The sequence below is a fragment of the Camelus dromedarius genome, chromosome 10, assembly GCF_036321535.1.
Source record: "Camelus dromedarius isolate mCamDro1 chromosome 10, mCamDro1.pat, whole genome shotgun sequence".
Taxonomy (NCBI): Eukaryota; Metazoa; Chordata; class Mammalia; order Artiodactyla; family Camelidae; genus Camelus; species Camelus dromedarius.
In genome coordinates, this window is record NC_087445.1 from 33,322,348 (window position 1) to 33,347,586 (window position 25,239).

Sequence of the window (25,239 nt, forward strand, 5' to 3'; positions counted from 1 at the left end):
ATTTATTTTTTTTAACTTTAATATATTTTTATTGGAGTATAGTCAGTTTACAATGTTGTGTCAATTTCTGTTGTACAGCACAGTGCTTCAGTCATATGGGAACATACATATATTCATTTTCATATTCTTTTTAACCATAAGTTGCTACAAGATATTGAATATAGTTCCCTGTGCTATACATTATGAACTTGTTTATTTTATATATAGCAGTTAATATCTGCAAATCTTTAACTCCCAATTTATCCCTTCCCACTCCTTTCCCCCTCTGATAACCGTAAGTTTGTTTTCTATGTCTGTGAGTCATTTTATGTTTTGTATTTATGTTCTTTTTTTTTTTTTTTAGATTCCACATATGAGTGACCTCATATAGTATTTTTCTTTCTCTTATTGGCTTACTTCACTTAGAATGACATTCTCCAGGTCCATCCATGTTGCTGCAAATGGCGTTGTTTTATTCTTTTTTATGGCTGAGTAGTATTCCATTGTATAAATATTCTTTATCCAGTCATCTGTCAATGGACATTTAGGTTGTTTCCATATCTTGGCTATTGTAAATAGTGCTGCTATGAACATTGGGGTGCATGTTTTTTTTAAATTTTTTTTGTTGAGTTATAGTCAGTTTACAGTATTGTGTCAATTTCCAGTGTAGAACACAATTTTTCAGTTATACGTGAACACACATATATTCATTGTCACATTCTTTTTTGCTGTGAGCTACCACAAGATCTTGTATATATTTCCCTGTGCTGTGCAGTATAATCTTGTTTATCTATTCTACATATGCCTGTCAGTATCTGCAGATTTCAAACTCCCAGTCTGTCCCTTCCCATCCCTCTCACCCCTGGCAACCACAAACCACAAGTTTGTATTCTATGTCTGTGAGTCTGTTTCTGTTTTGTATTTATATTCTTTTTTTTTTTTTTTTGATTCCACATACGAGCTATCTCATATGGTATTTTTCTTTCTCTTTCTGGCTTACTTCACTTAAAATGACATTCTCCAGGAGCATCCATGTTGCTGCAAATGGCATTATGTTGTTTTTTTTTTATAGCTGAATAGTATTCCATTGTGTTAATATACCACATCTTCTTTATCCAGTCATCTGTTGATGGACATTTAGGCTGTTTCCATATCTTGGCTCTTGTAAATAGTGCTGCTATGAACATTGGGGTGCAAGTGTCTTTTTGAAGTAGGGTTACTTCTGTATATGTGCCCAGGAGCAGGATTGCTGGATCGTGTGGTAGGTGTATTTTTAGTTTTTTGAGGAATCTTCACACTGTTTTCCATAATGGCTGCACCAAACTGCATTCCCACCAGCAGTGAAGGAGGGCTCCCTATTCACACCCTTTCCAGCGTTCATGGCTTTTGAATGACGGCCATTCTGACTGATATGAGGTGATACCTCATTGTAATTTTGATTTGCATTCTCTGATATTTAGCGATATTGAGCATTTGTTCATGTGCCTATTGGCCATTCATATGTCTTCCTTGGAGAATTGCTTGTTTAGGTCCTCTACCCATTTTTGGATTGGGTTGTTTGTTTTTTTTGTTATTAAATTGTGTGAACTGTTTATATATTCTGGAGATTAAGCCCTTGTCACTCTCATCTTTTGCAAATATTTTCTCCCATCTGTAGGTTGTCCTTCTGTTTTGCCTATGGTTTTCTCTGTTAAAACACTCTGAGAATTTTTATGTGCTTGCTCTTTGAAATATGTTTTTATCAAAGATTAAGAAAAAGCATGACTATCAGTCTCAAGATAACAGATGCTTGTGATTGGCTGTTGCCATGGGTCCATACTTTCTGCTCTGGTTGAAATAATTAGAGGGGTCAAAACATTGATTCCTCACCCACACGTTCTCAGTTGCCTGGTGATACTTGTGGAAGAGGGTAGGTGCTGCTTTTTCTGTCTCATTACAGCAGGTACATTAGCTCCAAGGCAAGTCGCTGTTTGGACAGGTGACAAATTCCACGTGTGGGCTGATGGTAGTGCAGGTAACATCAGGCATTGGAAATGTTTCCTGGTCTCAGACTGCACTCAGCAGAAGGCTGCATCTGCAGGTGAGCCCATACCCCAGGTGCTGTTAAAAGGCAGATTGTCTAGGAGGAAATCAAACAATCTCATGAACCCTGATCTTATAAACCTAAACCTAAACCTAAAAATGGTTGTCAAGTTTTGCTGTAAAAAAAAAAAAAGGACTTTTCTGATTTCCTAGTTTATAGCCTCTTTCCCCACTTTCAGACTAGCCTACAGAAAAATAAATCATGGATCCTGTCACGTTCTAAGATGCTCTAAGCCAGCTAGGGATCTCAGCCAACTGAGTCTCCCCCAAAGCACACATTTCACTCCAGAGTGTCCAGAACCCCGGCTCATGTGACTCCTCAGTCTTGTCTCCCTCTGCCAACAGACTGAAGCCTAAGGCAGAAGTGAGGTAACGTGGATATAGGATGGTGAGCTGAGAGAAGGCTCAAGGAGTGTGACGGGTGTGTGGTTGCCACATGCTTTGTTTAATGCAAGCAGAATTAAATCCCTCCCGAACAGAATGGGCAGGTGGGGCAAGTCACAGTCTGACAGTCTAGGGTATGTCTTGTTGTCGTGTTGTCACTGTGCTAACATGGGTCGCATTAACTCCTGACCCTTCTGTGTGGTGCCATGAGCTTTAGACAAGTGGAGATGAGGCAGAGTTTCCCTCTATTCCCGATTCGTCCCATGCACACGGGGCCCCTCTCCTTTTCTTTGCTTCATACTTACGCTGCAAAGTTGGGTGTGGGGGGGTGGTTAATGTCCACAGGGGATAAATTAGGAGGATGCCAGCAAACGTCACAGGCACAGACAGGGGCAGTCCTGCTATGAAATCTCATGTGTGGTACTGGATGTTACTGAAATGAAGTCCTTCATTAGATAGTTCCTGGGCACAGGCAGCAGGGCCAACATGTTCATGTATCCGTTCTTGCAAAAGTGAAGTGAGGGGAGTAGTGATTCAGCACCCAAGGAGCTTTGGAATGTTCCGGTGGCTCCCCTCGGTGGGGGGCCCACTGAAGGCCCACCCAGCCCGCACTGTTTAAGGACATCCCCAATTCCCTGAGGCACTTCCTCCTTTGAATATCCCCCTCCTTACCTCATCTTCAAAACCCCTTCTTTTTTCCATGCTAGATGTTGATGGCCCAGTAGGCATGGAACCCCAAAGAATGGGAACCCTTACCTTGAAGGCCAGGAGGGCTTAATTTTTCTAGGGTAGCACGGAAAAGGAGAGACAATTTACTCTCCACAGTAGCATTTCCTAACCTTTCACATGTGCAGCCATCGCTGTAGATACACTGAGGACTCCAGGCAGGGCCCTTTCAGTGAGCCCGGCAGCACCCACGCACACTGAGGACCGTAGACGTTAAATAACAAGAAAACAATCAAGTCACTTGGGATGTGCTCAGTGGGTGTTCATTCCTGGCAGTCGTTATTGGCATCTGAAGTTGTGGGTTGAGGAATTAGAACCAACAGATTTTTTTTTCCATTTCATTTTGTACAACACAGTGGGAATATATGTGTGTGTGTGTGTGTGTGTGTGTAATTTTCTGCTGGCTTTCAGTGACAGGCAACATCTCACAAGTACGCATTAGAGATGCTAGCCAAGGTGCCTACCTTCAGATATCCCTATAGGAGGTATGGTGAGGTTCTGGAATTGATAAAGCTTTTTCAGTCTGCAGCCATTTGACCTCTGGCATGTCTGTCCGTCCTATCTTGTAAAAACTGAAGTTTCAAGGGGGCAAGATGAAGAGCCCACGTCAGGATAAGTCATTTCACAAGGATGCATAATGCTGCCTAGAAAATAACCCCCGCCTCTTTTAGGCAATTGATGTTCTCCCAATGGTCCATGAGTGCAGATAACTCCAGATACTGATGATTCAACAGAATAAATCAGAAAACCTTCCAACTCTCCCTGTTATGATAAGGATATGACTTGTGAACTAACAAAGCGTATCATTTTCATTTTATTTCCTCATGAAAGAGCTTGGACCAAACATCCCTCCAGCCCAGCTCCAAATGCAAAGTAGTTTCAGTTTGCTCACCTGCAGAATCGATTTCTTTTTTCCTGACAGCTTCCATTCCTTGATTAAATCCTGAAACTTCATTTAATATGTTAAATCAGAACCAGAGTCCCTGGAAACAAACCAGATTAGTAATGCAATCCATTGTGTCCAAGGCTGTTTCTTTCACTGTTTGCTGCAAAGGAGCATGAAAGATGAGAGACAGACCAAATAAATAAATAACAACAGAACAATAGGAGAAATGGATGAAAGGGAAAAGGGAGATGATAAATATGGTAAAGAGATTGGGAAACAGATGTGCATCAAGTGAAAGGCTTTCCAGTTCTTTTCTCAATTAAAAAGTATCCTCATCACCCCTCATTTCTTTATTAAGTTCTTATCTCTTTTTTTTTTTCCTGCTTCTCTAATTGCACAGAGAGCATTGTAGATGCATCTCAGCAGTAGCACTATTAGCTCAGAAAATACACTGCTTCAGATCTTCTGGTGAAAGATTTCTCAAAATTGTGACAAACTTTGGTGGTTTGGGAAACAGTGGTAACATGTAAGTTGTAATACAGCCACGCTTTTAGCATCGTGATCGTCTTTACTGCCTGCGTCATTGCTGCCATTATCATCGGTGGTGTTGTTAGCAACCCTGAAACATGTGGGCTTTAATCTCGAAGGCAAACAGGAGTTTGCATTAGGTTTAAATTATGGTCTCTGGTTTGGATTTCATGCTTTTTCTGGTGGTGTAGAAAAACTTTGACCTTTAGCAAATGAGTTCATTTCTCTGCTTTAAAAATGCTTGATTAGCAAACACTGGGCAACAGGAATGAGTAGGCAGCTTCCACCGAGAGGCCAAGGACTGAAAAGTTGTGACATTCCCAACACTGGAGAAGTCCCTGAACGGAATATAAAGATTTTTCTTTTTCCTACTTTGGTCTTGTTAAAAGCAGTATAAACTAAACATCTTTGCACTTTCAGAGGCTCCCTCTGTCCTCCAGGTCTTGATCGTGGTGGGCAAGAAGACCAGCAGCATTGGGCCTCGATAATGTTAGCTGAATCCAAATCTGAACAAGTAGACCAGATGGCTCAGGGAACACCACTTACACCATAGTTCCTGCCTCACCAGCACACTCTCAAAAAACCTCTCTCCTATAATCTTACCCTTAGGAAAGCATTCCTTTGATTGAACAAGCTTGTATTTGAAAAGTGAGAAGTCCTGGGGAAGGTTAAAGTGGTAAACAGTAATGAGATCTTGTTGAGGGGCTGGGCGAAGGGTGGGAAAGATGTATATTGTCCATGTCTCCTTCTCCGAGCCAAGTTAGAAGAGGGGGGAGTGTAAAAGAGTGGCGTAGGCCCACACTAGGGAGTCAGGAAGGCCTACGTTTTAAATCCTAGCTCTGCCCCTTGCTGGCTGTGTGACCTTAGGCAAATGACTTAACTTCTGTGAATTTCAACAGCCTCATTTTTTTTTCTTTTTCTTTTTTGAAGTATAGACAGTTTACAATGTTGTGTCCATTTCTGGTGTACAGCACAGTGCTTCAGTCATATAGGAACATACATACATTCGTTTTCATATCCTCTTTCACCATAAGTTACTTAAAGACATTGAACTTGTTTCCCTGTGCTATACAGTATGAAATTATTGATTATCTGTTTTGTACATACTAGTCAATATCCAAAAATCTCGAACTCCCAGTCTATCCCTTCCCACCTACCTCCCCCCGGTAACCATAAGTATGTTTTCTATGTGTGTGAGTCTGTTTCTGTTTTGTAAATAAGTTTGTTTGTCTTTCTTTTATATTCCACATATAAGTGATATCATACGGTATTTTTCTTTGTCTTTCTGGCTTACTTCACTTAGAATGACATTCTCCAGGTCCATCCGTGTTGCTGCAAATGGCATTATTTTATTATTTTTTGTGGCTGAGTAGTATTCTATTGTATAAATATACCACAGCTTCTTTATCCAGTCATCTGTCAGTGGACATTTGGCTATTGTAAATAGTACTGCTATGAACATTGGGGTGCATGCATCTTTTTGAATTAAGTTTCCCTCTAGATATATGCCCAGGAGTGGGATTGCTGGATCATATGGTAAGTCTATTCCTAGTCTTTTGAGGAATCTCCATACTGTTTTCCACAGTGGCTGCACCAAACTGCATTCCCACCAGCAGTGTAGGAGGGTTCCCCTTTCTCCACAGCCTCTCCAGCATTTGTCATTTGTGGGCTTTTGAAGGATGGCCATTCTGACTGGTGTGAGGTGATACCTCGTTGTAGTTTCGATTTATATTTCTCTCAACAGCTTCATCTTTAAAAAAGGAAAAATAATCATACTTCCCAGGATGATCTGGGGACTCAGATGGGTCACAATGTCTGTATCAATCCGATCTAAGCAAAGTAGGATGTGTGGAATAATAGTTACTGCCTCATTATCTGATGTGCCTTGCCGGTGTTCAGATGTGACAGTGATCAATGGTTTACAGTGTAGCCCAGGATCTGCCCCAGCATAAGGACCCTACCAGAGAGATCTTAATGTGGCCTGAGTGGATTGTATGGTAAAGAGATCACCTTTGGTGTCCTTCCCCTCTGATGTAAGCAGAGCTGCCGTTCTACGGGCAGGAGGGATACCCTTCAATCCAGGTCTTTAGGTTTAAAATAAAGAAATAGATTAAAGCCTTCTCTTTGGGTGAAAGGCTAATCAGCTAACTCCCTCTGCCTATAGTGCACACTTCCTTTTGGCTGCAATTTCTGAACTCATCACTTATTCTAGTCACTGTCGGCTCCGATCAACAGCCTTGTTGCTGGCGTCTCTCCCCATGAGCTCCTGTAGCATTAATATTTCATGAGGAACAATAGGGTAGGACTGTACACCGGCTTCTGGAAAAGAAGAAAGCATGGGAAAGAATAAAATCAAATGGCCTGAATAGTTGGAGGGAAATGTGATAAACCCAGAGCCCGTTTCCTCAGCGGTGTTTTACAGAAAGGGATTTATTGCACAACAATGAGCTTTTATTTATTCTTCTTTCTGTGAGCATTTTTGCATTATTATTCATTCGGCAATTCAGCTGGGTATTCAGAAGTGACAGCTTGCCAATTTTTTTCACAAGCATTTTGGACCTTAACATCTTAATCTGAAATCATTGCAGTGATTACAGAGGGGTAGTGGGTGGGAGGATGTGGGAAAGGTAGCAGCATTTTCAGAATGCTTGTACCAGAAGGAATTGTGCTAAACAGATAGCTCTGACAGCCGCAGATGGAACGTTGGAGTCTCTGCTTGCTGATGGGTAGCAGGAACGGGGTTATATAGGATGTTGAAATACTTGCCCGCTCTGAGGTTTTCCCCCATTTTAGCAAATGATCACACCTGTGCCAGCCAAGGTACCATTCCCCTCTTTCACCTTCTCTTTGAGAGCAGCAGTCACTGAAGCTATAGAAAGGCCATATCTAATCAATCGATTAATCAGTACTTATTAGGTGTCTAATCTGCCTACTGAACTCTCTAATCCTTTATCCTGCTTTATTTTCTTCCTAGTATTTGCTATTAATCATGCTACATTTCAGCTTATTTATTTGGTTTATTATCTGGTTACCCAGTTAGAATGTAAGTTGCCTGGGAACAGGAAACTTGTTGGGTCTTATTCGAGGCTGCATCCCCATCACGGAGAACAGAGCCCCAGCAAACAGCAGAGACATAATATTTATTGGACTAATGAGTGAATGAATGCAGGAATGCCAAATGCTGAGGAAAATTAAGGAGTGGTGAGACATTTTCCCCTTATCTTGCTGTGTAATCTAGCTTGAAAGCAAGCTGTGTGAATGCTCAGAGCCTGCAAAGTAAGGCAGGGCATCAGAAGCTCTTGGCTTTTCTTTGAAGGGTCTTCCCTACAGGTGATGACTATGAGCTTCTTGTGTAGAAGAAAAAACTGTGTTGCCACCCCCCTTTAAATACTAACCAGTAAGAATAAACTGATCACCCTTGGACCTGCTTTTCCAAGTCCTGCCCACACGCTCTGCCTTACTCTCTATTCGTGTGACCCCCTTTCCTTTTGATCTCACAGCTGAGGTCCAGAGGCACCCCCACCTGCCAGTGATACCAGCTGGTTTGCCCTCTTCTTACCCCCGCTAACTATATTCAGAGGGTGGCTTGGTTCAAATGCACCCCTGAAAGAGATCTCTTCAGCCATGTTCCTCAGCTTGTGTTGCAAAAAAAATCTTGTGGCTATTAATAGAAGTCTTTTGGGCAAACATTTCTGTAGCCAAATGGGTGCAGGGAATACAGAGTTAATTGAAGCCATTCCCATAGTTGTCTGGAAGCCTTCGGTGCACTAGTGTGCACTTAAATCTCTGAGACAGGGACGTGGTACACAGTGAGAGTTTCCCTCAGATTTATTTCACCATGGAATCTTTCTCTCCTAAAATACTTGTTACATCTTGCTGTCACTGAAACATAATCTAGGTAATATTGGTCTACAAGCTTCGCAGGAGGAGGATGTGCAGAGGCGGCCTGAGCTGGACCTTTGGGGGTTTGCAGATTGGCTGATTGTTCATCACCAATTGATTGGGGGTTACCATGATGTGCAAGTTCATAGAACCAGGACCATAACATTCAGAAGATGGAGAACCAAGGTTTCATGAAAGCAGTGGGATGGAGCTGGGCTTCAAGTGGTAAACAGGGTTTAAACAGAGAAGAGGAAATTTCAAGTGTGTGCAAAAAGAATAGACAGCTGTATAATGCTGAGTGTTTTTATTTTCAAAATTTAATTTCCTCAGATTTCTGAAAATTCAGTGAGACTTTGATGAATGGTTTCAATATCCAGTCCTATTTTTTTCTTATTAATTTAGTGTATTAGTTTGCATCCTCTGAGGCAGATACTAAAACAATTCAGTGTACAAGGATTTTATTAAGGAAAATGCCTGTGTGATAGAAAATAGGGAGAACCCAGGGCTATCAGACCATTACACAAGTCCGACCCCAAGTGAAGGAGGAAGGGAAGGAAAGTTGGGTAGAAGTGTTCTCAGCTGCTCTGAAGTCTCAAGAAGGGTTAGTAATACTGTCAGGGAGTTCTGTGTCAAAGTCAGGCATCAGAAGAGTCCAATTTTTCCCAGGACTAACTGTCCAAATATTCCCACCGCACTGAGGTACCAGCTGGGGGCAGCCCATGGGAAACGTGGCCTTGGTCCAAATACGGTGATGAGTGTCAGAGCTCAGCTGCTGGCCCCTTGATTGGTTAAGCTCCCTGTATTGGAATTCTGCAAGACACATTCTCATGACCACCACACTCTAGAAACAGAGCTTTATAAAAAGTGAACTAACCTGTTTATGAGGAACACACTGCCCCCAAACCCAAAGTCACACATGTGAAATGAGGGGTAAAGGCAAGGCAGTGTCTGCTGCGAATGACCGTAGACTTAGCCTGGGAATTAGAGACTCTTGTTATTTCTCGTTTTATAAATTTCCAGATAAGAATATTTTATTTTCTCCAGGGAGTAGATTCAGTTTCTGTGGGATCTCAGCTTATAAAATTGGATGTTGAGAATGAGGACTATTATTAAGAAAAAGAATGTAAATTACAAATACAAAATTGCCAGGGCTCCTCCTCGAAGCCTTGGAAAGGGGCCCTGCAAGTAAGAGGCCAGCTCCAGCCTCAGTTACTGAAATGATAAATCCACCCCTGCCCATCTGCAAATCATGGGTAAGAAACTTGGAGTACATTGCATGAGCATATTTAAAAATAATTCACTGTTGATTGATTCATGAAAATGTAAAATGCCTCACAAGTGTTTAATTATCTGAACTGTGTGTGCTTTCAATGGCAAAGAAATAGCAGATGAGAGATGGAGAGGGTGAGCCTTGGAGGTTAATGCACAGAGAATGACCCTGGTGTGCGCTCTCTGGCAGAGCTGAGCTGCTGACGCAGATCCAGAAGGATCCGTTCTCAGAATCCAACTCAGTCACAGTCCTTGGAGGGGAGCACAGTGTGACTTTGGGTCTCCTATTTCCCGTCTCTGTAGGGACACAAAATAAGGAAAACAAGAAGCATAGAGCATGCACGCGCGTGCACAGACACACACACACACACACACACACACACACACACACACACACACACACACACACACACACAAACTGTGCTTGTAGCTCAGCCCCACAGTGCAGTGCAAGGGGCAGTAAACTCCCGAGGGCTGCAACTAACACACCTGTGTTGGTTAGTCAAGCTCCAAGGATGACAAGATGTTTCCCCAAATTCGTTTTTGCAGAGGATTCCAAACTACTCGGATGGAGAGGCTTCTAATGAGAGAAATAAAGCAAAACAAAAATGAAAATGAGGGAGGAATAAGGAAGAAAAAGGAAAGAGGAAGTGAGGACAGATAGCCAAGGGAGAGGAACAGGAGACAGTGTGGAAGAGAAAGGGAAGGGTGGGGGGAGGAGCAGAGGCCCAGTTGCTTCTGGATCTTTTATTGTCATTTGAAAACAGAATCTGACCCAAAGTATTAGACTCATGCAAATCCAGTCAGAGGAAGCTCTGATCCTGGACATGCCTTTGCTGGGCTCTGATAATCCCAAGGTCACCATCCCTATGGCTTTCTAGTTTGGTTTTCAGTCCATCTGAATATTCTACTGGTGGGATGGTCTTCCTTACACATGACAACACTGTGACCCTCCCCAGCTCAGCACAGGGTGAAACTCGACAGCTTGCTGCGCAAGCCCAGCCTCTCCCCAAGCAGAGTCGTGGATCACTCATTTGCTCCAGCTCACCTCATTTCTTGCTGTTGCGCTCTCTCTAACATTTTAACAGCCCTGTTTCTCATTTTTTGTATTGTTCTCCACCTAGATCTGTTTTTCTAACTGAACAGATCCTAGTCTGATTAGCTTAATCATAATACATTGAAATTTCCTCCTTATCTTTGTATTTCCCGTATCGTACAAGCTCCAAGAAGTATGTTGTTCCACCAGTAGCCCCCATCCCAATGGACGGCAGATAGCAGGATCATGATAAATATTTCTTGAAAGAAATGAATGAGTGTAAAAGATATTTATATGCATACACACTTCCCTTTACTTATGAGTCCTATGACTTTTGCTCAATTATCTCCTTTTGTTTAAAACACCCCTTGAAGTTTGTCATTTCCAGAAGAATGTACCAAAATAGTCATTTTATGCACACGCACACACTCCTGGTGCTTTATTTACATTGGAAGGTCCTAGGTGCTGCTTTGCTTTGCGTTTGTTTTCCTATGATGAAGTAGTTTGTAGCAGACCAATGATTCAGGAAAACTTGTTTTTAAAAAAAATTGTTTTTACACCTGAAGGCATCAGAGAGCAACTAAGAAAATCAGATTTGAGGGGCCAAGATCCCAGGAAGAAAGGGAGCTCATTGATGTAACCCCAACATTCTACACTGCATTTCTCTTAAGGGTATATACCAATTTTTGGACATGGTTTGAGAGGCTGAGGATCCAGGCAAAGGGTGACATCTAAGAGGTCGAGAAGCTAGCTGAGCTTTTGGCAATCCTCTGTAACTAGGGAGAAAAAAACATTAAGTTCAGGGCTGCCAATGCATGAGAATGTGTAAGTCCAGAGCTCTGAAAGAAAGGAGAAACAGAGAAGGGGGCCCAACACTTGGAAGAGTTTTCCTCCTCAAGGTGTCTGATGATTGAATTGAAGACTTAAAAGCCAAGTTAATACCATCAAAAAATCAAGAGTGGAGTTTTTAGCATCTCTTAGTCCTGGGGAGACAAAAATTGGATTTCAGGATAAGCTGTATTAAACACCTCAGCATCTCGAGTACCCTAAAGGACTATTCCCTAGCAGCAGGTAAAAATCAGAAGTAAACTGAGGCTTATTTAGTTTCTAGTGGGGTTGAGGGAAATTGCCCCTAATCTAGCTGCCTGCAGAGGACAGGGTACGTTCTCTCTGATATGAGAGAACAGTATGCAAACTGTCGAGTTTTTCATACACAGTGCATGTAGCAAGCAATCAAAATTTGCTAAGGATACAGAAAAAGAGATGAAAACAGAAAAGAGAAACAGATCTGTGGGTGGATCAGATACAGAAATTATCAAACGTTGGCTGGACCACATGCAAGAAAAGAGATAACAAGATGAAGAATTGATTTTAAAAATGATCAAATGAGAATTCTGTAACTGATACTAAGATAACAGTGAGAATTCTGTAACTGATACTAAGATAACAGTAAGTGGATTTAATAGATTATTGATACAGCTAAAGCTTAGTCAACTGAAAGTCAGCAGGAAATAGCAAAGCTTATAATCACAGACAGAAAAAAGAATGTGGAATACAGAAAAGCATAAGATAAAACCCAGGGAGGAGGCCTAACATACTTACCAAGAAGGAGGTGAGCAAATAGAAAAGAAGCAATACTTGAAGAGGAAATGATAATTTTTCGAAAGTGTTGAGAGATACTAAGCCACAGATTCAAGAAGTTCTGTAAACTAAGTACAAGTGGGTTAAATACAAAGAAAACTACACCTTGATGTGTCATCGTAAGACCACCAATTACTAAGGACAAAAGGAAATCTTAAAAGCTGCCAGACCAAAAGACAAATTACCTTCACAGGAGCAAAAAGCAGAAGACTTCCTCAAAAAACAACAGACATTAAAGAAGAAAGAATGACATCTTTTAAAGCGTGGAGAGAAAAATCCTGCCACTCTCAAATCTATAACCAGGAAAAATAGCCTTCAAAAATAAAAGTACAAAAGGCTTTTCCAGTCAAACAAAAACTGAGAATTCCCTCTCTTGCAGAGCTGCTCTGACAAAAGGGAAGGAGGAAAGGGGAAAAAGGAAGAGAGGATTCTTCAGGAAGATGAAAGAGGAGCTCAAGAGGAATTACAGAAATGCAGGCCAGAATAGAAAACAATGGAAAGAGAAAAACATTTGGATAATTTAAAGTTGATATAGACTGAATAAAACAAAGTAATGGTGGTGGGATTGAAAACCCACATGGAATTAAAGTGCAAGACAATGGAAAAAGACTAAATTTAATTTGTTAACAAAGAATTTTATTTCATCTTGTCCGTCTCAATATCATCAGCGCCTGTCACAGTGGAGGGTATACAGTTAGTGCCATACAGGTGTTGGTTGAATGCTGCTTGAAAACCCTCCTTTTACAGATGGAGAAAAGGAAAGTCCAGAGACATCAATTTCCTGTCGGAGCTGTGCCCAGCACCCAGGTCTTTTTCACTGCCCAGCGTTCTTTCGGTGCTGACTTCAGTCTGGCTTTGCCCTCGGCTCACTTCAAGACAGGTGGCATTTTAGACAACGTTCCATAGGTGCGCCTGCTTACAAAACCTTACACCCCATTCCAGGAGCCTGAGCCCAGGGCAAATCTCTCCCTGGTGCATCTGCTCTCCTCCAGGGGACCCAAGTCCAATCTGGGACCTGGTGTCTAACCACTTTCCTAGCCTCTTTCCTAAATACCCAATTCTCTAAGTGACAAAGCATTGAGAAGCCCAGAGTAATCTCTGAGGCCTGGGTTTAGGTCATGGATATTTATGTTGGCTCAAGCCCCCTTTTCCTCCAACTGCTGAGGCCTTGTTCTGGAAGAATGCAAGTTAGATGGAGGAGAACAGCGCAGCAGCCTGTTGTCTGCAATGCCGTCAGAGTTCATTTTCCAAGCGATTCTTCCGAAGGTCTTAGGATGACAAACTTCTTCTGCCTTGTCGGTGATTCTGTTTTTTAAAGGGGAAGCCCTGGAGGCCACAGGGAGTTGCTGAAGGGGAGGGAGTAAGATGAGAGCCTTAGCTTCCCTACCACCTTCCTCCCACTGCTTCTAACAGGACCAAAAAGAGCTGGCGTGGAATGTGCACTCAGACTGTGCAGTGACTGGGTGACACTGTAATATTTTAATACAATCAGTGTTTAGTTAATGTACGAAGCAGTCAGGTCGGTGGCTGGGCAGAGTAGGAGGACCAGGGTTTTGCAGTCCCATAGCTTGACTTTAGTCTCTGTTCTGCCTCATAGATCATAGACCGATCACTAAACCTCTCTGAGCCTCTCCATCTGTGAGTGGGAAACATCCTAATCCTACCCCACCTGCTTTCCTGCTTTACACGATTTTAGAGGGAGGTGGAATGAAATAACGTGTATAAATATGTTTTCGAAATGGAAGAGTCCTGAGAACCATCTCCATTTTTTATTTGCCTTAAGAACACTGCAGATACTGCAAACTGTGACAACCAACCAGTAATGCATGGCAAAAAAAAAAAAAAAAAAAAGCCAAGATTGTTTAGAACTGGATGAATGCTTAGGGACCTTCTAGCCTAACGCACTCATTTTTCTGCTGAGAAAACTGAGTGGAAGCCAAAGAAGTGAAGTTACTTCCCCAAAGGAATGAAATCAGAAAAAGGCGGGGAAAGAACAGCCTGCACATCTGTTCCAAATCCTGCATGGAGTCTCCCGGAGCAGGGGAGTCAGGACTACCAGGTCCTAGTGTTGACTGTTGCTTTTTTTTTTTTTTTTTTTGATGTACACAGAGAGTCCTGATCTGAGCAAGGAGATGAGCAGATGATCAAAGAGAGATGTTAAAAGTTATAAGCATCCATCTGATGTTTTCTTCCTGGCTATCATGATATGAAGAATTACAAAAGCACGGGGAGACTTCTATAAAGAATGTGGGCAACTTACCTGAAGAATGTTATGTCAATAAAATTGTTTTCAGTGAAGGTGCTGACATCCGTCCTCAGGATGAGAGGGTGTGCCAGACACCACTTCAGGACCATTTCTGAGACTTCTGTGGCTCACTTGCAGCTGCTCAAACGTCAGAGAGAAAAACATGGATTTCTAGTGGATCTGACATCATCTCAAGCGCAGCCAGAGGGAAGAAATGAGGACGCCTTGATGTGTGAGGGTGCATCTCTGGTGTGCGTGCCAGATCTTTGAACACATGCTCCCCACGACCTCTCTGAGGTTGGCAGCGTAAACTCCTCCACTGAGTGCTCAGACAGCTTCTGATGTGGGGTTGGAGTTTCTCCAACAGCACAGTTTTTAGGGGTCTACACAGAGAAGGGAAGCCCCCCGTCCACTTGGTACAGGACTTAGCAAAGTTACTTGAGCCCTAGATCAAATGACTATGAAAATAGCACTCCCTACCTCCGTCCCCTTCAGTGCTGCGAGGCCTCAGGAGCCTTTGAAGATGAAGTGGCCATTTGATCCTGAACTTCGTACCGCCACCACCGCATGAATCAAGGCTCTCCAGCAAGTCTTTTGCTCCCCCTGTTCAAAGGTTAGACATCAAAGAGCCCCAGCTCGCTGTGGATCCCAGAATGCTAAGTTTCCCCAGCCACGTATTGGCACTGGGTCAACACCATTGTCGGGACTTGGGTGTTCCCAAGGTCACATGAATCCTGAAGCGGTGTTTTCCTCTGAAGAGGCAAGCCCCAGCGCCTGCCCCGCATCTTGAGATTTATTGATTTCATGTCATCAGGGACTGAACAGAATACCTGTAGTTCAACAAAAATAACTGTCACTGACTCAGAAACAAGAAACTGCCTGTCCCCGAGGGGCCAAGGCACCAGGCAGGAGGGCCCTCCCCAAAGCCTGGCCTGGCCCCTTTGTTCCGTGCCGATCAGCCCTGGCCTCACACTGTGTTGTTGTCGTGATTTATCCCTTTCTTTCCATGCCGGGTGACTCAGAGGGGGCGACGTGCTACGGAAAGCCCTGCTACATTCAACTGATGAAATACAGCCAGCCCCTGCCAAGCCGGAGGGGGCAGATGGGTAGTCCACGGGCGCACTGGAGGAGAACGCTCAGCCGCGTGACGAGTGGCTGTGGACAGGCTTCGCTGGCCTCCCGCCATTTGGAGCAAAAGCATCAGAAGCCCAAGAGGACACAGAGGCAGAGCCACAAACACTGATATGACCCATGCATGCCAGCCAGGGGCACCAAGCAGAGGCAGGCCACAGTGAATTATTTGAGTCAGCTGTTAAATGTATGCTAAGTCCTGCCCGGTGTGGGACGAGCGCTGTGGTGCATCTGTAGGTTCTACAGAGAGGAGCAGGCTGCTGTCTGCACCCAGCAAGCTGGACCCAATTAGGGGGGAGAAGAGGGCACACAGCTTGACACTCATTTTGAGCAATAACTGAAGAATATCTGTTTTTATGTTTTAAAATTTGTGTTTAATGTATGTTTATGTATTGTGTGTATAGGTATATACACACAAAATAGACAAAATAGAATATATTATAAAATGTATATTATATATACAATATATTCTATATTGTCTGTTTTGTGTATATATGCATATATACATAAGTATAAATACATAAATATGTACACATATGCATCTGTTTTTTTCAAAAACCACCCATCTGTTGCCCTCCCCCATCTGCATGTTGGCTGAACCTATTCAAAGGCAGAAAAACTCATGATCATTGGGTTTAAAACCAAAAATTACTATTTAAAAACACCTTTTAAAAAACTGTGCAGGCCATGTACAAATATAGTGGACTTCAGGTTGACCAGGACTCATAAAGACAGAGAATTGAAACTGTTTTTTAAATATTTGAATGGGGTTAGAGTATAGCTTGTCTTGATTGGCTCCGCTGGAATCTGAACTCCCTGTTGGAGACTCCAAGGCAGTGGTTCTGTGCAGTGGCTGACCAAGAGAAGTTGCTTCGCCGTCAGGAGGCCTGGCCACCAGAAGTCTCACACGCAGGCAGTGGTGACGTGTATGCCTGGAGGCTGAGGTGCCATCCTGTTGAACCTGCTTGCCAGCCTCTGTAGATGAGTGTAAATGCCAAATAAGTAGATGTTTTACAGGAGAGGTGATGTTTCACGAAGATAATGCCAGTGGTGAGATAAAGGATGGCTTAGAGCTGGGGCGGGGTGGGAGGTCGAACAGCTAGGAAGCTGTGGTCCTGGGTACCTAACACAGCATGGTGGGGGGAATGGAGAATCCAGAGGTGTAGGACTGGCAGAACTGACTTGGGAACGGAGGGCACACAGAGACGGGGCTTACGTGCCAAAGAGAAAAGGGTCTGCTATTTACATGCCCGGCCTCGAGCTAAAATGGTGAGTTTAATTTCCAGCACATGCTGCAGTAACGGACACCCTCCACATCTCAGTGGCTTAACGTAGTAAATGCTTCTTTATCCGAAGACCAGAAGTCTCCATGGGTATGAGTGGACACAGATCGTTATGGCGGGGGAAAGATAACTAGTTCCACTTGCCAGAAGCACTTGGGGCCTGCCAAGATAACAGATACAGAAATATGGGTGTTTCACAGAAAAGACCAGCTGATTTCCATTGCTGAAAACGGCATGGGGAAGAGAATGATGCGCAAAGCCAGGCAGTCCAGAACATGGTGCCTGACGCTTATTATGTGAAGTGTGTTTCGTGGACTTCGGAGTCTGCAGAGCCCACTTTTAATTTTTCGTGCATGTCACCCCTGGTTTTCTTCCATCATCAGGGGTCACTTCTATCATTGGCCACTCTGATGTGAAAACAGAGTAACAGTATAACAAAATAACAAAGATAAGTGAAAACATATGTGTAGTGTTTGGTTGGTTGGTTGAAAGAGGTCCAAAAGGATCACAGAGGAGCTGCAGTCCGTGGCATTGAAGTGGGAAGTAGACCCAAGTTTGCTGTCGTCCTGCACGTCCCCGGGGAAGTGTCCGGGGGAGGCGGGCTTATTGCTGCCACTTCTCTTTTCTAAAGGAAGAAAACAGAAGGTTCAAGTTGAGGCAGTTTAAAGTTTACCTCGTCCACCTGTCCCATTTTTGTGGAAAGGGAAACTGAGACACAAATGGCTTAAATCCCCCAAATTACAGAGCTGCCAAAACCCCCATGACAGTAAAATACCCAGTTCTCATCACTCCTCCTGGCTCCACTGTAAAAATCTCCCCTTCCTCCCCCGCTTCCCCCTCCCTCTCTCCTCCTTCCTCTTCCCCTATCTCCTCTCCTCCTCCTCTCCCTCATTAAAATCATCTAAAGAAAACACGTATGAATAAAATAAGCAATAGAGAGAGTAGTTAGTCCTTCAGTAAGATTAAGGTCCTGTCTGCGGGTCTTAGTATTCATCTGCAGACAGGTGCTCCGGGGGATTGTCAGCACGCCTGAAAATGGCAGAGGCTTGCTGACGGTAGAAGATTTTTCAGTCCAGTGCACCCTCAGAGAAAACAGCCACGGCATCGCGTTTCTTTGTCATTATTCGTAATTGTGCTCTCAAAGCATTAAAGGAAAACAATGTATGGTGTCTCTGGGCCACTTGATCAGCAGACTTGCTGAAGGATCAAGATGTAAGAGCGTCGACAGGGAACTGACAGCACAGGACGCTGCTCCGGCACATCTCCCTGTTGTATGTGGGTCCTTAACGTCTTACTCAGAGCGAGGTGCTGTCCTTCTTACTGAGTGATGAAGCATTGGACATACACCATTAGAGAATGTGCTTTGACATTTTTTTCCTCCAGAAGTGATGGGGTGTGAGATGATCCAGGGTTAAAAGCAGTGCATAGACATAATTAAGACAAGGAGCTAGTCACTTAACCTCTCTGACTTTTGTTTGGGTTTTGTTTCCACCCACCTCCCCCCCCCCATTTATAAAGTGGAGGAATTGAATCAGATGACCTCTGAGACCCTTTCTAGCTTGGATATTTCAAATCTATCAACACAAAGCCACCTGCCTCACATCAGGTTTCAACTCATAATTTTGCCTCATTTGCAATCTGTCCTCAGCCCAGAGAAAAGGAGAGAACAGAGCTTTTATCTGAGGTGTAGGTGCTAGGAAAACCCAGATTCCTGACTTGAATCCCCTTTCTAAGAAAAGACTTTCACTTTGCCATGTGGCCACAGATCCCCGTGCTCCTCCCTTGCTGTCTACTGATAATTCATTTTGAATCAAATGAAAAATAGATGAGCCGGTTCTGGATTAGATCCCCATGCTAGGACTGAACCCACAACTGTTTACAAACATTCTTGGTTGTGAGTGAGAAAGAATCATTAAATTCATCTACACACCCCAGTTACTAAGACTCCTAGAAGAGATGTGATAGGAAATCTTGTTTTGAAAATGAAACATCGCCATCTCCTTAAGAAGATGAAAGCTATAAATTGAAGTTTTTAATTGGAGCCCTTCTTTTGTGTACATAATAGGTGTTTGTGGTAGATAATGTTTATGGTTAATCAAGTCTGGCGTTTTATACAGGAAAGATGTTAGTTGGCTGATCCTTAAAAAAAAAACTTTTTTTTAAGTTAAGGGCATAGAAGTCTGTGTAGAGAGGCATCATCTTTGTGTGAAAGAAGATGCTGTCCCAGAGCTACTGGAAGTGGCAGCTGTGCAGAACACGAGTTGTCCTGGAGGGTTCCTTCATTCATTTCTTCCACCGCAGATTTTTTGGGGGGAGTTTATAGGTTTGTTTGTTGTTTGTTTTAATGGGGATTGAACGTGCCAAGGATGCACTCCGCCACTGAGCTATACCCTCCGCCCACGCCCACCACAGATTTCTGAGTGCAAAAATGCTCAAGCATTAGATACAAATACTGTAAATACAGAAATAATGTGTGTGTGCTCAAGGGACTTGTTATCTAGTAGGGAGACTCTCATGCCCTGGGTGTGCACCACCCACAATGCAGACGCCAGCGGTGGGGAAGACTCGGGGCCAGAAGTAACAGCAGGCGCGTGTGGGAGCTGGGGTGGGAGGTGGTCACCAAGAAGTAACGGGGGAGCTTCGTCAAGGTGGACGGTAGGAATTTGCAGCAGGGATGTCAGGAATGGGCTTCCAGACATCCTGGATTCTTCCGTTTGCCCCTCCTGGTCTCATCCTTTTCTCCTTTGCCCTCTGCTGGGGTTACAGGACCAGCTGACCTGGGTGAACCCTACTGTCAGGCTTCCTGCCCTTTGGCTTCACGTTGTGACCAGTCAATGGGTAGCCCCAGCAGGAACTTGGAGAAGCGGGGTGAGGTCAGCGTGTTTTAGTTCCAGATTACCTTCCTGAGGCTAGCTGTTTCTCAGGCTGAAGCTGACCCAGAGTTCTCTGCTCCACTCGACGTGGCTTCTATGGAACCCTCTCCTTTTGAGTCCCAGTAAGCACTCTCCCTTAGAGGAGACCAGCTTAGGAGTGTGTGTTTGCACTGTGACTGACCCAGTGTTACGCATTTGCCCTTGAACTTCTCTTCCCTTGCACTCTGCTTCCTGTGCCACCTTCCCTTTGCACACCAGTTTGAGTGTGCATTCTCTTCCCTGACTGACACAGCAGCCACAGCCCAGCGGACAGACTGAGCAAAGACAAAAGGAGTGCCAAACTCTCGTATGTTTGGAAGTCGTCGTATAGATCAGAGACAGAATAGAAGGGGCACTCGGGGCAGGGGGATGAGGGGAGGATGGGAGAGGCACCAAAGGTTTGTAAACTAGGATGTTAGGACCGGACAGGATTCGCTCTGGGTCTATGAAGATCAACCTGGCAGTGGCATAGAGAATGAACTAGAAAAAAGGCTTTAGAGACCGGTGGCAGTAGCTGTCGTTCCCCTGTGGCTCTGGCCGCCTCCAGGCAGCATTGCTGTGATTCCAGCTTTCGTCAGCCCCTGGGCTCCTGGAACAGGACCCCTTGCCTCTGGTTCTCCATCCTGCTCTTGCTACCCCGTGTTTGGCTCTCAACTTCTCCATCCCCTGAGCAACCAAGCCCTGTAGTCAGTTCCATCTTTTATAAACATTTGGAGTGTTTTCTGTTTTTTTCTGGTTGGATCCAGACAAATGCAAGCATCTAATAAGCCCAGGAAGTGAGGCGGCCAGTTGTGACATGTTTTAAGGGGCCTGGCTTGCTGGCAAAAGGTCACAGTCTCCCCTCAAGCCAGAAAGCCGTTACTGTCTTCCATGAGGGGTGGTTCGGGGGAATGTTCTTACATGGACTCCAGAGCAGCCCGTGTGGGCTGCCTCGGTGATTCCATGCAAGTCTCTTGATCTTCGCGTGCCTTGTTTCTTCATAGGTAAAATGAAGATAATAGTACCTCCCTTATGAGGTTGTTGTAAGCATTAAATGAGCTCATATGATTTGTGTAAAATGTTCTTAAAAGTTTAACTGCCATGTAAATACTAGCTATTAGGTTTTGCCTGGGCACTTTGGGCTGGAGCGTGAAAGGCTAAGGTCTCCCTTCCTCTCCACACACCAGGTCGTCCCCGTATTAGGATAGTCGATTTTGGCCTCCATATCCTAAGGACGACAGCTTTAGAGGTTGGAGGAAGCATGTACTGATTGACAAGGATGCTGTAAGGAGACATAGTTTTCCAGGGGCAAGCAGTAGTTGTCATGTTTTCCAACTGGCAGAAATTCCAAGGGCTGTTCCTTAAAAATATTTCAGGGCTGTGAGCAGGGTGCTTCTTCTCAGCTCCTAACCATCTCCTCTGCAGCAGAGTGGGTTGCTCCAGAAGGGAGCCCTGTTCTCAGGCAGTGCCGCCAGAGAGAAAAATCTGAATGAGTAGAAATCAGAAGATACAGCCATCCCTTCCTTCACTGACTCTGAAGGCAACTAGGGCTGATTTTCCAGGGGAGCCAGAAAGGGAAGTGTCACCTGCAGAAATGAAATTTTCATAACCACAGGGGGTAGTAAAACATTTTATTAAAAGACTCAGGTCTGCGATGATAAAGCTCACTGAGGACAGTTTATACTTATTTGAAATTTTCGGTTGTCTCTGAGTGATTTACGTTTACTTCCCTGGAAATTCAAGTCCTGGGGCGCCAGGGAACTCCCAGTGCACAAAGTGTGAGTAAAAGCCCACAGCTCAGCTCACCACCCAGCTCAACTCCAGCCTGCCTCCCAGTCCGTGTGTTTCATCTGGAAATCCATGCTCAGTCCTTTGGAATTAAACTCGTCTGACAGCCCAGCTGCAGTATTGATTAAATGTTTTCTTCTATAGAGTGGCTCACGTTGTTTCGGGGAAGCCTCTCCCAGAGGCCAGGGATTGCTTCCGGGGCCTGTTCTCCAGGGGAGTGGTCTCTCAGGCAACTCAGGGAGTGTGGGCCAGTCCAGGGCAGCCCCATTAGCTGGGCACTGAAAGTGGAAAGTGTGTTCATCACGGGCAGGTTGGGGAGTCAGTGTAAAGACTCTGAACAATGCAAGTCTCTCCACTGTGAAGGGACTCTGTCTAACTGAGTAAAATACCAAACAGACAAACAAAACCCCAAAAAACAAAATAAAAACCCCTCTATTACTTATTAACAACTCAGAAAGTACCACTTCACGTTGACCAGTTATTTAAACACTTTTGAAAATGCTTTTAAAAGGCAACCTAATGTTATTTCCCTACTTATGCAGCATAAAACCCTTCTTACTCTAGGGAAGCTGGGGTCTTGCCATCTATTTACAAACCTGCATTAGAGATTTAAGGGGAAAAAAGATTGTGGTTAGGATTTGTATTTTATTTTTTAATATTTTAAAGTATATATATTTAATTTTTTTATATTATGATTATTTATAAATTATTGAAGTATAGTCAGTTTACAATGTTGTATCAACTTCTGGTGTACAGCACAGTGCTTCAGTCACACATGAACATACATATATTTGTTTTCATATTCTTTTTCACCATAAATTACTACAAGATATTGAATAGTTCCCTGTGCTATACAGTATGAACTTGTTGTTTATTTTATATATAGTAGTTAGTATCTGTAAATCTCAAATCCCCAATTTATCCCTTCCCACCTGCTTCCCCTCCTGGTAGCCATGAGTTTGCTTTTTATGTCTGAGTCTGTTTCTGCTTTGTCAATAAATTCGATTGTCTTTTTTTTTTTTTTTTTTTAGATTCCACATATGAGTGATATATGGTATTTTTCTTTCTCTTTCTGGCTTACTTCACTTAGAATGACATTTTGTAGGCCCATCCATGTTGCTGGAAATGGTATTATTTTATTATTGTTTATGGCCGAGTAGTAGTATTCCATTGTATAACTATACTACAGCTCCTTTATCCAGTCATCTGCCGATGGACGTTTAGGCTGTTTCCATGTCTTGGCTATTGTAAATAGTGCTGCTATGAACGTTGGGGTGCAGGTATCTTTTTGAATTAAGGTTCCCTCTGGATATACGATACGCCCAGGAGTGGGACTGCTGGATCATATGGTAAGTCTAGTTTTAGTCTTTTGAGGAATCTCCATACTGTTTTCCATAATGGCTGCCCCAAACTACATTCCCACCAGCAGTGTGGGAGGGTTCCCTTTTCTCCACACCCTCTCTAGCATTTATTATTTGTGGACTTTTGAAGGATGGCCATTCTGACTGGTGTAAGGTGATACCTCATTGCAGTTTTGATTTGCATTTCTCTGATAATTAGCGATATTGAGCATTTTTTCATGTGCCTATTGGCCATTTGTATGTCTTCATTGGAGAACTGCTTGTTTAGGTCTTCTGCCCATTTTTGGATTGGGTTGTTTGCTTTTTGTTATTAAGTTGTATGAGCTGTTTATATATTCTGGAGATTAAGCCCTTGGCAGTAGCCTCCTCAGGTTGGGAATTCTCCAAAGAGCTCCTGGTGGGACTTCTCCCAGAACAAGAATGCTTGGGAATCTTGAGATCTCCCAGTCATCCAGACTCAATTACGCAGGAAGGGATAATTTTCTTGAGCTGTAGACACTTAGCAGGCTTCTCTGCATCCTCACATTCATTCAGCAGACATCTGTGTCTTTCCACACAGAGCCCGTGCTGTTCAGTGAGTCCAGTGTCCTTAGTGAGCCAGGACCACAGTGCAGACCCTTCTTGGGTGTGTTCTGCATCCAGCCCAGGCCAGCAGGCTCACAGGACATTTTTCCCTGGACCTCATCTTCCCCATGGTTTGAGTGTACAAACCCTCGACCCACAACAACTGGGATGACCCTTATAGGCCCTCACCTCTCCCCAGTAGAGACATGTTGCCTGGCTTTTCCCAGTTGCCTGGTTCCGCCCTCCCTCACAAAATCCATCCTCCAGGAACAAAGCTTCCCAAACTATCATGGTGCTCTCAGCTCCTCCCCCCCCTTCCCTCCTCCTCTCTTCCCCTGCTCCATCTCTCCCTTTCCCTGAAAGGCTTGAATCTTAGACTCTTTGCCTAAGGAGGGGTGGCGGGGTGGGGAGGACTCCCAAGGAAAAGGGGAAAAGTGGTGGAAGGTTTTAAAAATGGAGTCATTTCCAGACCTGCCTGCTCAGCTGCCTGCTGGGTAATTCATCAGTATGAAACATCCCAGCACATTCTCTTGGGGGATGGCTCTGAAACCATTTACTTCTGCTCTCCAGCATCCCAGCGCAGCCCCTGAAAGAGGCTTCGGCTTGGGGGTCAGCAGCTGAGGGGTCAGCTAGGCTAAGCATAGCTTCCAGGAGGCTTGACACAACAACGGCAAGAGGAGGGTTGCGGCTGCCGGAGCTTACCCGGCTCTTGTCTTTACCCTGCTCCCCACACCTCAAAGCCCCAGTGACATCCAACATCTGTGGCTACCTCCAGGAACCGAGTCAGCCTCCAAACCCGAAGACAGCCACAGAAAGGGAAGAAAAGCACTAACCCGGTTCCTCATAGGGTTAACACAGGCAGGCAGGCTCACACAAAGGATGGATGAGGGCGAGGCGAAAGGAGAAATTGGGTGCACCGAGTGGAAAAAAACACCTTCCACCCTTTCTTTTGGCACCAAGAGGGACATTTACATTTCAGAGTAAGCCCGGCTACAAATGAGGATAGCTGGGAGCGTGTCCTTCCTAAGGCAGCTGATGAAAGGCCCTCCCACCGCCTTTGATGCTGGATGCACACTCGAGCACGTTTTTAAACGTGCATCTGTGGTGAGTTCAGCCCGGGAACCCCAGCGGAGCAGTGGTGCCGGTGGGTGAGAGGGGAAATCTTGCCTGGAACAAGCAGGCCTGGAATGGGCCTCCGGAGCAGCACCGACAAGACCCGGAATGGATTTCGCAAACCGAAGCGGACACCGCTTGGCGCAGAGATACCCGATCCCTGTCCTACACAAACTCATGGCCAGGCGCTGAGAGGTCCGCCGTTTGAGCACAGCACCCACGAGGGCTCGACAGCGGTGGGAACCTGGGAGGGACCGAACATGCTGTTTGGAATAATTGAGGAGGGGGAATATTCTTCCTGCTTGGTAGTGTGAAATCACTTATTTATGGCTCCATTCAGGCCCGGGTTTGCAGATAATCCCCCTTTCTAAGCAGTCGAACTCATGAATGTTGATCTTGCAAATCAAGCTGACACTAGCAGCTTTTGTCCACCGGGGCACACATCAGGGC